Source organism: Pogonomyrmex barbatus, unplaced genomic scaffold (genome assembly GCF_055798465.1).
Source record: "Pogonomyrmex barbatus isolate J1 unplaced genomic scaffold, ASM5579846v1 scaffold15, whole genome shotgun sequence".
In the NCBI taxonomy this organism is placed as follows: Eukaryota; Metazoa; Arthropoda; class Insecta; order Hymenoptera; family Formicidae; genus Pogonomyrmex; species Pogonomyrmex barbatus.
This window is the reverse complement of record NW_028297111.1, coordinates 4260100-4273075: the sequence shown is the minus strand read 5'-3', so window position 1 is coordinate 4273075 and position 12976 is coordinate 4260100. Positions and strand designations below refer to the sequence as shown.

Genomic DNA, 12976 nt, shown 5'->3' with positions numbered 1-12976 from the left:
TCTACTTTTTTCAAAACATTCTAAAATATCTACAAACTTATTATTTTCCCACCCAAGAGCGAAAAAGATTAATCATTTTCCATTGATCGGGCTCCAACAGAAAGTACTCAATCTGACAAAATTGTCTTTAGAAATTTAATTAGAAATTCCTTTCTATAAAATGGAGTTAATCTATCAAAATGTACAACTTTATTCCTATGTCTATTCGATTTCCGTATACAAAAAACTACATCATTTAATTTTTTAACTACCACATATGGACTCCACAATTACTTTGCAACTTAGGAGCTCTACTTTGTACTTTTCGAGGATTAAAAGACCATACCTTCTGACCGGCTTCAAAACACAATCTATCCTTTCGATCATAATAAAATTTCGTCCTCTGAGATTTCAAATCCATGCGTTGACTCGCAATGTTGTGGATATTACTCTTTTTCCTTAATTTAAATGAGAATCTTTCCTGTGCAATGTCTTCAGACTTTGAGGGACAATCTCGAAGAAGAAGGGCAATCTTAATTCTCGCCCCAAACAACTCTGAAGGAGTAAAACCAGTAGCTTTGTGTTTGGAAGATCTGTAAGCCAATAAGTCCAATAAAACCCAACAATCTCAATCTTTCTGATTTTCTAAAATAAATTTTGCTAAATAATTTTGCTAAATAACAACGTTTGATGTTCTACTTGACCATTCAATTGAGGGTAGAAAGGAGTAATTCGAGTTTTCCTCATTTCTAATAATTGAGATGATTCTTGAAATAATTCTAACTCAAAATTTCTTTCTTGATCAGTATGTAATTCTAATGGCACATCATGTTTAGAAATAACTTGACTTACAAAGATTTCAGTAACCATATTTGCTTTAATATTTTTAAGAGGAAAAGCCTCTACCCACTTAGTGAAGCAATCTGTTACAACTAACAAATATTTGTTTCCGGAAGCTGAAATCGGCAAAGGACCAAGAACATCCATTTGCACTCTTTCAAAAAGAGCATCCACATTATAAATTTGAAAGGAAGATTTTTTCTTTTCCGAAAGACTCTTTCTAATGACACAAACTTTACAAGTCCTACACCAATTCCACATTCTGCAGATCAAAAGAATCGCTTTCGAATTTTTGCAAAAGTTTTATTGACACCAAAATGTCCACAAGTTGGAGAATCATGCGCCTCTCTTAAAATTTGCTGAATCATTATTTCCGGAACAATTGTTTGAAAAATGAACGTTTTAAAATCTGGAGACTCCCATCTTCTGCAAAAAACTCCATCCCGAAGAATAAGACAATTCCATTGGAACCAATAAATTTTTGCAGAAACATTCCTTGAAACAATTTCTTGTCGGAGAGTATGTCTGTTTAACTCCTTCCCTTGAGGGACATTAACGATAGACGGGTTCTCCAATTACGCCACTTTCCAATCTTTTAGTTATATTTTTTTAAAAACAATCTTGCCTACATTATTCTCCTAATTCTTAATTCTTAATTTCCTCTTCCCCCTTCTCAACTTTAATGCAATAATTACAGACATTCTCTACACAAGGACGTCTAGACAACGCATCAGCGTTCCCAGATTTTCCTGCACGATGTAAAATCTTAAAATTGTATTGCTGAAGACGTTCCAACCAACGGGCCAACTGTTCCTCCAATTCTCTAAAAGACATCAACCACCATAAAGAAATATGATCAGTTCTAACTAAAAACTCTCGTCCATATAAATAATGATGACAATTGCTCAAAGAATCTATTAATCACTAATTGAGTAATTAAACGAACTTACGTGAAGTTCGATTACAATTATGCTGTTTCGGATAATAATCGGATGGATAATCATAGTAGCGTTCCGCAACAGGTTTTTAAAGCTCTGCAAAATACAAAGGAGGCGCTGCTCTTCTAACTCCTCTATCTGCACCTCTGAATCTTCATTAGTTTAAAGTAAACAAATCTGAAAAATAGGATGCGGATTGGGGGAAAACTTCTTCTGGGAAGAGACTGTGTTGTGTGGTGCACGGAATAGAAATAAAGAAAGAATCGCAAACTTTCTGATGGAGATTAGCAGTATCAAGATAGAATTTTATTAGAGATGCAACACAAAGTTCCGGCCTCTCCCGAAAAGGTTTGAATAAGAGCAGAAGCTGAGATTTCCCGATTCTTGAAGTTTTGAATCTAGCTGGTATTTTTATTAGTACAGATAAAATAATATTCTGGATTTGTATGGCCGCAAATGTCTGCAATCTTTGTGCGGTTGTGAGAGTGAGAAGTGTTGCTAACTTTCTTGATAATATTTCCAGTGATAAACTTTCATTGGGATATAACATGGTCAGGTGATCAATCACTGGCGATGGGTCCCAGATATAATCATATCGGAAACATTGTGGCTTTAAAGTTGCAATACTTTTAAAGAATCTTTTTACCAGAAGATGAGAACCCACGTCGTTCGAAGAAATAAATGATATGGCCGATCGGTATGTATTTAAGATGATATACGAGCCTACTTCTGCGAAACAGGCAGTTCTGACAGAACTCTAGAAATATTGGGATCGACGGGGTGAAACAGTTAATCTATCTTTGTTCACAAAAAGACCACCAAATTCTGAGTAGCGTATTGAGCTATTGTGGTGTTCAAAGTCGATACAGTTGTTGCGACTAATGCTGAGGGTGGGATTCCTTTAAGAAGGAAAGCTTGCCTGATAATATTGCAGGCTGTCAGGGAAATTCTGTTCCAGGCGGGGTAAACTTTCCTGAAAGAAGATGACAACATTTCAATGTCTGGTTCAAATACGATTGGCCGATCACAAGTTAGTTAAATAGGGGAACCACGGCTGGGCCGGCCACCAAGGCACAACAACGACTCCTCTTGCTTTATCAGTAATGATCTTCCGTAAGACTTTTAGAATTAAAATAAACGGTGCATAGAAAATCAATCCTTCCAATTGAGTGAAAACACATTCACTGCTTGTGCTAAGGGATTCGGTTGCCAAGATACGAAATGACGGCATTTATTGATTAATTGACGTAGTGAACAAGTCGATATCAAAAGAATCAAGAAAATCGTTAATTGTGTCAAAATATTTCTGCGCGATAGTCCATTCCGTTTCTTCTGACGCGCGATTCGGCCTCTGCCTGAATATTTTGTGCCAAGGGAATATATGAAGCAAGAATAAATATGTCCCGTTCGGCGCATCAATCCCAGATATCCCTGACAAACTTAGACAAGGCAGGAAATTTAATTGACCCCATACGGTTAATATATGAAAGAGCTGTAGAATTATCCATTCTTAAGAGAATATCGGATCCATTTAGATGAAGTAAAACATCTCAGCGCGTGAAAAGCGGCTAGGAGTTTCAAATAATTAATATGATGCAGTTTATCTTTCGGCGACCAAGAGCCATGAGTCCGTATTCCATTGCAAACTGCTCTCCATTCTATTAAGGAGGCATAAAAAAAGATCTTTTCTGAGAGAAACTGGGAGAGACATTCGGGCTTCGAAATTATTTTCTGACGAGGGCTAAGAACTTTTCTCTCTCCAAAAGCTTCGTATGGAGCATACCATATTGCTATCAACAGCTATCAAAGAACCTATAAGACTCGCTAAGATCCTAATTTTACAATGGACTTTACTTAACATTTTCAAAGTACTTTGGAGAAGATTGTCTCTTGTATCTGTTGGAATCGAAATTGTAAAATATCAAAAATAAATTCTAAAAAGCGACAGGATCTTGCAGGATAAGAGCATTTTTCTCTCTATTAATGATAAAGCTTAAGGATTCTAAAAAATGTATCGTAGCAACGTTCCAGTATTCCATACATTTTTCAAATGTGGGAGCGATAATTAAAAAATCGTCTAAATAGACTACCGAAAAGAAGCCTTTTTCTCTAAGAAAGCATAATACCGGCTTCAATATCTTCGTTAAAATATACGGGACCGATGCCAGGTCGAAAGGCAACACTTTGAACTGAAAAAAGTTGCTCTTGTAAGTGAAAGCGTAAAAATTTCCTATCATCTCGATGAATAAGTACAAGAAAGTACACATCTTCTAAATCGATAGAGGCCAGAAAGTCTCCTCTGGGGAGAAGATAAACGGCTGGTCTCCAATCTTTTAATTTAAAATGCGGAGCAATAATAAATTGATTGAAGCGCTTAAGGTTCAGAATAAATCTCCCTCCGCCTGATGATTTTCTAATAACAAAGAACGGAGATAAAAATTGAGTCTCACTATCCACTACCATTTCAAGCGCTCCTTTTTTGAGGAAATTGGCAATTTCTTGAGAGCAACTCTGCTCTTCAAGTTTCGACAGGTGACTTGAGAGTTCACTGGCCTGAGGAAGCGGTTGCTGCGCAAATGATAGCCTATAATGATACCCCGAAATGGCTTGTAATATTAGTGAGTCTGCCGTTATTTCCTTCTAACGGGACAAGAAAGCAAATAATCTGCCGGCTTTATTTACCTCTACTTCATGACGTCATCTCGAGTGGGATCTCGAGCGATATGACGATCGGCGACTTGCTGTCCTTGATCATCTCGCCGCTCTTGAGTTCCTGGCAAGGAAGTTTTCCGAATTTGCTGGGACTACTCGTATTGGTTGTTTAATTGCTGCACCCTTTTGGAAATTAATAGCGGAGATTTAATCATGTCCTTAAATGATTTTTCGATAGAGGTTGCCTTTCTTCATCTCTTCTGCAAAGGCAGAACCAAACAAAAGATCGTCTACCGGAATAGACTCGGCAGTGTTTTTAGCAATCAAATTCAGAGCAGGCGTGATCTTCTAGCTAGAGAAAACCTATAAAAAAGATTCGCTATCTTTGCTCCGTCATTCACTTTTGCTATTGTGAAACGGGCCTCAGGGCTTAATGATCCCTATATAACTGGATTAAGAAAATCCGAGATGGCTTCGCTTTCGGCGCATAAAACTATGCCCATCTGATCTTGAATTTTACGTTATATTCGTCTATATTCGTCTTTTGACTATAGGATTATTCTTTAGGGCTACCTTACATTTCTGATTTAGTATAAGAGCCTTGAGAAATGTTATAGCCTCAGTAGGAAAATATTTTCTCAGCAGTAATTTGCGTTGATCTGCAGGAAATTCCATGCGCGTCAGATTGCTTCATTTCCGCGATACTAATTTGTTCCAGGATAAAGATTCCTCTCCTTCAAGATCAGATCCAAACAATTGGTCTGTGAGAGGTTCCACCGTATCATTCTTTGAGGCAAAAATTGACAAGGTGTTTTCCTCTAATGCACTATTTATCCCTGTAAGAGATATATAAATCTCCGAATAATCAGAAAAGAAAAAAGGTTGTGTCATCATGCCGCCTGTATTTCGCAAATACAGATCCGGCAATACTGTATACACTTATAGTTAACGGGTCCGCCGATGTCCTTTGTTCCTCCTGGGATGCCAAGAAAAAACCGGCCGAGACAGATTCTGACTCGGTTTGTGACCTCTGATTATTCTGATACAACAGGAAAAGAAGACGCTATCGATGATCGGGAGAGATGGCCGGATGGCCTAATCTCTCTTTCCGTCAAAACATCAATCAAGCAAGACTTACTTTCAAGCTCGCTAAATGATCTGTAGAAGATGATCTCTTCCTCTGTTTTGCTTCGCTAGATTTGCCCATTCCTGAGGTCAAATCCGCGAAGATTTAAGGGAATACTTGTATTTTACCTATTAAGAAATCATCAACAGAAAAACAATGAGGATTCGGAGGTGCAGATAGAGGAGTTAAGGTGCAGAAGAGCAGCGTCTCCTTTATATTTTGCAGAGCTTTAAAAACCTGAAGATAGCATAGCGGAACACTACTATCCATCCGGACGAGATGTTGTATAATTCGCGACGAGTCATACAATAATTCCTTTCTGTTTTGCTAAAGACACGACTATAATATGCGATGACATTTTCCTTACTTTCCTGTATTTGAGACAAAACAGCATCGCAATAGCGTAACTAGAAACATTAATATCAAGAGTAAATTTCCCTGTTTCGGAAAGGATAAAATAGAGAAGAAACCAAAAATTATTTTAATTTTTTAATTGCCTCCTGACACTGTTCGTTTTATGTAAATCTACACTGGTTTTCCGTTAAAAAAATAAAGTCTTAGCAATCAAAGAAAAACTTTCACAAATTTCCTGTAATATGAACAAAATCCTAAGAAACTACGCACCTACTTCTTATTCCAGGAAGAGATCAATCTTATACACAAACAATCTTCTCAGAATCTGTTGAAATTCCTTTTCTAGAAACCTCATAGCCTAAATATTTTATTTTTTTATAAGAGAAAGAACATTTTTTTTTATTAATTTTTAAATTCGCCGATCTCAAACGAAGAAAGACTTCTCAAAGATTACCTAACATTCCCTCAAAAGTTTTGCTGTAAATAACAACTAGACAGACTAGTCATCTAGACAGACAGACTAAACAGATTTTATTTAATACTTGATGAAGAACCTTCTCCATTAATCGCTCAAAAGTTGCTGGAGCATTACATAGTTCAAAAGGCATAACAATAAATTGCTATAAATCATTGCCTATGGAAATGCTGTCTTCTCCTTATCCTGAGGACACAGTTTTATGCCAATACTCACTTTTCAAAGTATCTCAGTTTTCAAGTGTAGAAAACCAGGAATTCCAAGATAACCGATCAAGAAGATCATCGATTCTGGGCAATGGGTAAGAATCCTTCTTGATGACGGCATTGAGTTTTCTATAATCGACACAAAATCTCAATATTCCATCTTTCTTTTTCACCATAATCGCTTTTTCACCATAAGAAGATACCCAAGGACTATGAGATTCCTCAATTATACCTTGTTGCTTCATCTCCTCAAGAATCTTTTCCACTTCATCATGCATTTGCAAAGGAATTCATCTAGGAATCTGTTTAATAGGGTTAGATTTCCCAACCATAATAGAATGCTCAATTACTGAGCAATTTCCTGCAACAATATTTTCAGAAAAGACATCTTGAAATTCAATAATGAATTCAGCAAAATACGTTTTTTGCAAAATCCAACTTTTCAGAATTTCTCTCAAAGAATTCCAACAAGAAATCTGGGACTTTACTAATGGGATTGCTTATCTGTGAAAAATTTTTTTCTTCTCATATTTCATCAAAAGCTACATCAAAGGCTTTATTTTGTCCAACTTTAGAGAAAAAATCCACCCCTAAGATGCATTCATCACTAATTTTTTGTTACATACAAGAGGAAATCTAATGAATATCTACCAAGCTTTACTCCAACGACAATCTTAAAGTCAATAGGAACTACTTCATCTGTGGAATATTTCAATTTCCTACTTCTAACCCAAAGTCATTGTCGATCTGATTTAACAAAATTGCTTAAGAATTAACATATCAGAGCTCGTATCAATCTTAAAAATACACGTTTGCCCATCAATAGAATCCCGAAAACAAAAATCATTTGAATTCCTCCTCCCTCCTTCCCAGTTCCGCAAAGAAAAATGTCTTTCTTTTTCAGCCGAGCTCAATGAATTTTCCTCACCGAGCTCAGTTAACCGAGTTTCCTTGCTTCGAATTAAAAAATGAAGGGCACTCTGATCAGAAATGTCCCTTGGCCCTGCATTGCCAACATTCTTTTCCACTTACAAATTTAAAAAAATTTTTTTGTTTTATAAATTTTCTATCTCTTCCGTAAAAATCCCTTTCCTTTCCTCCTGCGCCCCTTTTTAAAGTCCTTCCGCTCGTATCCCTTTTCCTTTTCCTCTTCTCGAGGTTTCGAAAAACTATTTTTTTTTATTATTTTAATAGCTATGGCCTTTTTCACCGCCGCTCTTAATGACGTGAGCCCCTTCAATTGAAGCGTTCGTTTAATAAACCCGTCCGTGAGTGCGACAATAAATTGAGAACACACAATCTTATCTTGTAAAGCCGGCGAACACTCGGGATAAGCCAAACGTCCAAATCAGATCCCAAAGAAGTTAAATCTTCCTCAAAATTTTGTCTCCCATTTGTAAATTGCATATAAAAATTTTGAGCCGAAAATTTCTCGCCAAACTATAACTTAACCTAAATACGAGCTCGCGAATTCTCCAAATTTGTTCCCTCCTCCAAAACCGTATGCGCTTTTCCTCTCAAACATGCGGCGAACACGACTTCTTTTTCTGACTTTCCCCAAGCTTTTGCTCGCGCAATTAAATTAAATTGAGCTAAAAATTCGTGTAGCGGTACACTTTCATATGTATCGGGCTTAAGAGGATCCTAAAGTGATGGGAATTACCGACATATTGCAGTTCATCAAAGAACTTTTTAACTTATTAGCTTGACAGATTGCAAAATCCTTTCAGGCAATTAAAATACGCACAAAAAGTATATGCGGAACGATCGATTTAATGAGTAAATAAGAAAAAAATTAAAAAATTAACTTAATTTTAACTCGTGCAGTTGTCACATCAGATCTTTGTTTCCTTAATACAAAAATTCTACAGCTCGTATATATAAAATGAGTATATCCCGTACTTCGAACTAGATGAATAAACAATACTATATTTTTGGAATTATGATTGAAAACTTAGAAAAAAAGTTTAACACTTGAACAGACTATGTATGATTTTACGCGTATATATATGCTTGGCACAGGTATATAAAATGAAAGTAGAGCAGTAATTATAGTTGATAGATCTTGCAATAGATGACGCTGCAGAGGAAAGACAAGAATAAACGATCTACGAGATCGATAAAACGGTCAATAAATTTGTTTGCTAAAATAAAGTGAATTTAATTTTTTGACGATTTTCTCGTTAAATCGACCATCTCGTACTTCTTTTTTATGCTATGTTTTGTGCTATGTTTCAATTGGTCAAAAGGATACAAAAGGATTTTGCAATCTGTAAAGCCAATTCAAAAATTAATGCCGGCAGTGTCGATAATCCCGTCAGTATTTTTAATAAAAACAGTCAACATATAACTTTGTGTTTTTACTTTATATATATATATATATATATATATATATATTAAGTGTACAAAAAAGTTCTAAGCTTTTTTTTTTAAAATTCAATCTTTATTCAAAAACAAACAAAAAAATATTAATCAGCAAAATATTCCCCGTTTGCATCAACGACCTTTTGCCATCTTTCGGATAGCTTGCGAATTCCTTGACGATAGAAGCTCACCGGTTTCGAAGCGATAAAGTTATCAATGCATTTTCGTATCTCTTCAAATCTCACGAAATGTGTATCTCACGAAATGATGCTGCAGCGACCGGAATAGGTAGTAATCGGAAGGCGCCATGTCTGGGCTATACGCCGCGTGCGGGAGAAGTTCCCAGTCTAACGCAAAGATATGGTCCTGAGTCGCTTTCGCAACATGTGGTCGAGCATTGTCATGAAGCAAGATCACTTTACGACATCCTTGGCCAGTAAATGCCTCTTTTCTTCTAATGCATCGCTCAAATTGGTCAATTGTTGTTGGTAGCGATCTGCCGTGATTGTTTCACCCGGTTATAACAACTTGTAATACAACACACTTTTCCAATCCCACCAGATACAGAACAAAACCTTTTTGGCGTGGATATTGGGCTTTGGCGTCGATGTCGAAGGTTGATCAGGGTCAATCCATGATTTTCTACGTTTAGGGTTATCATAAAGAATCCACTTTTCATCGCCTGTAATGATTTTATGCAGAAAATCTTCTTTCCGGAACTTTGAAAGCAAAGTGAGTGCAGTGTCACGCCGACGATTTTTGTTGTCTTCGGATAATTCATGCGGAACCCATCTGCCTTCCTTCTGAACCTTTCCCATCGTATGTAAACATACGGAAATAGTTTGCTACGTAACGCCAAGCTGTTCTGCAAGCTCCTTTTCGGTTGTATGAAATCTAAAGCTCAGAACTTTTTTGTACACCTAATATATATATATATATATATATATATATATATATATATATATGTGTATGTATGTATGTACGTATGTACGTATGTACGTATGTATGTATGTATGTATGTATGTATGTATGTATAAGACTAGGACAGATTTCGCGTGATAAAATTGCACTAAAGTAATTCGCGCGCTCGATTTAATAATGCGGGAAAACGTTTCCCGCTTTGCAATCGTGTATATATATGTATGTATGTGTGTGTGTGTGCGTGCGTGCGTGCGTGCGTGCGTGCGTGCGTGCGTGCGTGCGTGCGTGCGTGCGTGCGTGCGTGCGTGCGTGCGTGCGTGCGTGCGTGCGTGCGTGCGTGCGTGCGTGCGTGCGTGCGTGCGTGCGTGCGTGCGTGCGTGCGTGCGTGCGTGCGTGCGTGCGTGCGTGCGTGCGTGCGTGCGTGCGTGCGTGTGTTAAACGTCTTGAGACTCCTCCACCAACAATCTGCGGTTACACGAAACCTGATTTATCAAGTCGAACTGTCGGATGAAATCTAGCCAAGCTGTATATATGTGTTGCAAGATGGTTTCATCCCATTTCAATTGACAGATATCCTGCATCAATTTCTTAGCATATAGCACGATCGGGCCCAATAAGCCTAACGGATCAAATATTTTCGTGATTTCTGATAACACATTTTGTTTCGTTAATCGTTCTGAAACCCTGATTAATCGGGGGCGGAATAACATATCCGATCACATCATGCGTGCCACGATATGTCAAGCGTCTTTAGTGAAGTCCTCGTCGAACATAAAATTCGCATGTAGCGCGCTAGTCGCGAGATCACCAACGATACGCTCGTCATTGGACACCTATTGTCTAATCGTGAAACTACCACGAGTGAGCAAGGCAATTAATTCGTCCCTAATCGTCCGAGCTTCATTGACAGTGTTAGCGCCGGTTATCAAATCGTCAATGTAGAGATGTGTTCTGAGAACGCTCGTGGCTTTAGAATACGCGTGGCCCTCGTTATTCGTCAATCTTTGCAGGACGGATCGCGAGAAACGGCGAGAATGAAACGCCGAACGTGAGGATTTTGAATTGAAACGTTTCAACTCTGTCATCCCTACCTCACAGTACTCGTTGATATTGCTTGTCATCGTGTAGTAGTATCTGTAAATACATTTTTTCGATATCTGCCGTAATAATGTACTTATACGTACGAAACCGAATTAAGTGAGCGAATAATTTATTTTGAATGGTGGCTCCTACTATTAATGTGTCATTCAAAGATGTGCCGTTGATAGTTTTTGCGAACGCATCGAAGATCACTCGCACTAGTGGTATTGCTTGATTCTTTAATCACCATGTGATGAGGCAGGTAATACTCGTCATACGTCATCATCAGGATTTTCTACCGCGGATATATAATTTAATTTTAAGTATTCTTCAAACACTCGCGTGTACTCATCTTGCAATGCCGCGTCTGCGCGAAATTTTCGTTCCAGCGCGATCAAATGCTTAAGTACGATAGAATCGCTTAACGCGATTCGTCCAAATGCTTACTCGTTTTTCGGAATATAACGCTATATAACGCCCGTGAGTGTCGCGCGACACGGTTCTCAAGAAATGTGTCTCACATTCGTTATGCTCCATCGACTTCGATCTGTCAGCACCCAATTCCTCGATTGCCCAGAATCTATCCAGTTGTTCTTGTAAATTTGTCAAATGACATGTCTCGAATTTCGATAGGGTTTGTCGTGACGCACTGTCGGCAACTACCCAGCCTAAACGTGTTTTTTGCAAATATATTATAAATCGTCCGTCCTGTGATAGATTGATTTGACCGATAGAAAATAATGATAAGATTGCGCCGGAACCGATTAATACCAGTCGTGATAAATGTCGTGAAATTCCGAGTCTGCCAACCTAACGTTTGGAGATATTTCGACTGACTTCCGTGGGAAAATCTCGGACGGAATTAGAGTGTAGTCGGTAACGTCAAATACGTCAGACCTTTGCCGAAACAATCGATCGTTGATCGTATGATAATTTATCTAGAGCTACACCTCTAGAAATTGTGCTCGTTGCGTTGATCGCGCAGACGGGCACCGCGTGGGATTGCGGATATATTCAAGCGTCTCACGACGTGCTCAGAAACAAAGTTTGCGGTCGCGCATGTGTCTAACAACGCGCGACAACTTAATAGAATTGTTGTGTTTATCGTCACTAACATATATTATTGCACTCGTTAATAGTTGCGGTGTAGGTTTAAAAAATCAATGATGCGAGGCTTAGGGCTCTGTCGCCGATGAACTCTGTCAGTCATGTAGATTGAGGATCCTTTGGCATCTGTCACGTCGGGTTTGCTCGAGGTCGCATATCTCTCGAGATGTAGAAGTGTTGTGCCGTTTTTGGCAGACCGTGCAACTGGAGAATTTGCAATGGCGATCTCGGTGGGACCGCAAACAATTATAGCACCTTAGCATTTCTTACTCGATGTTTAGGTACCGATAATTGCTTAAATTTATCACACAAGTATAGCGGGTGTCGTTTGCGTTCACGCACGATACAACTATGCGACGTGCTCAAGACAAATGCTTTATTAGCAGCTTGAATTTGCTTCCATCTTTTTGCGGGTTCGCCCCTGCGTTTCTTCTCCTCAAATGCCTTCGATCACGTTTTGACGCGCAAACCGCAGTTTTGTATAAAAACTCGTATAATTGGTCTAATTTCGAAAATTCGTCCCTTTCAAGGGTTGCTTCCCACTTGTCTAACGTACCTTTCGGCAATTTAGCTTCTAAAATGTGAATGATGATTTCAGGTCCGATGGAAACCCCCAACGCGCTCAGTGACGCAAGATGTTGTTGAGTATCGTCGGCTAATTTGATTAAACCGTGCTTTCTTTATCTAATACGGGTGAATTTAAGATCATCGAAAGATGTCGAGAAATTTTTACCTCGTATGAACGCTCCAGTAGTTCCCACGCCTTGGAATAATTTACGCCATCAATGGCGAAGATCTTTATTTTGTTAGCGGCGTCATCGGTTAATACAGATTTTAAATAGTGCAATTTGTCAATATCCGCTAAATCCGTCTGTGAGCCTATCATGCTATGGAACGCGTTCTTAAATGATAACCAATTCTCGAATTTTCCATC

The 12976-nt window shown here is 38.3% G+C and overlaps 1 protein-coding gene, 1 long non-coding RNA gene and 1 pseudogene across 11 annotated transcripts in view; 1 reads left to right on the top strand and 2 right to left on the bottom strand.

Annotated features, from left to right (window-relative positions):
• Positions 1-12976, top strand: part of Grip (Glutamate receptor interacting protein) — a 256270-nt gene that overhangs the window by 39348 nt on the left and 203946 nt on the right. The gene's annotated exons all lie outside the window — the stretch shown is intronic.
• LOC148937271 (uncharacterized) overlaps positions 1-12976 on the bottom strand; it is a 169978-nt gene that overhangs the window by 43909 nt on the left and 113093 nt on the right. The window lies entirely within an intron of this gene.
• LOC148937273 (uncharacterized) lies at positions 2717-6106 on the bottom strand (annotated as a pseudogene).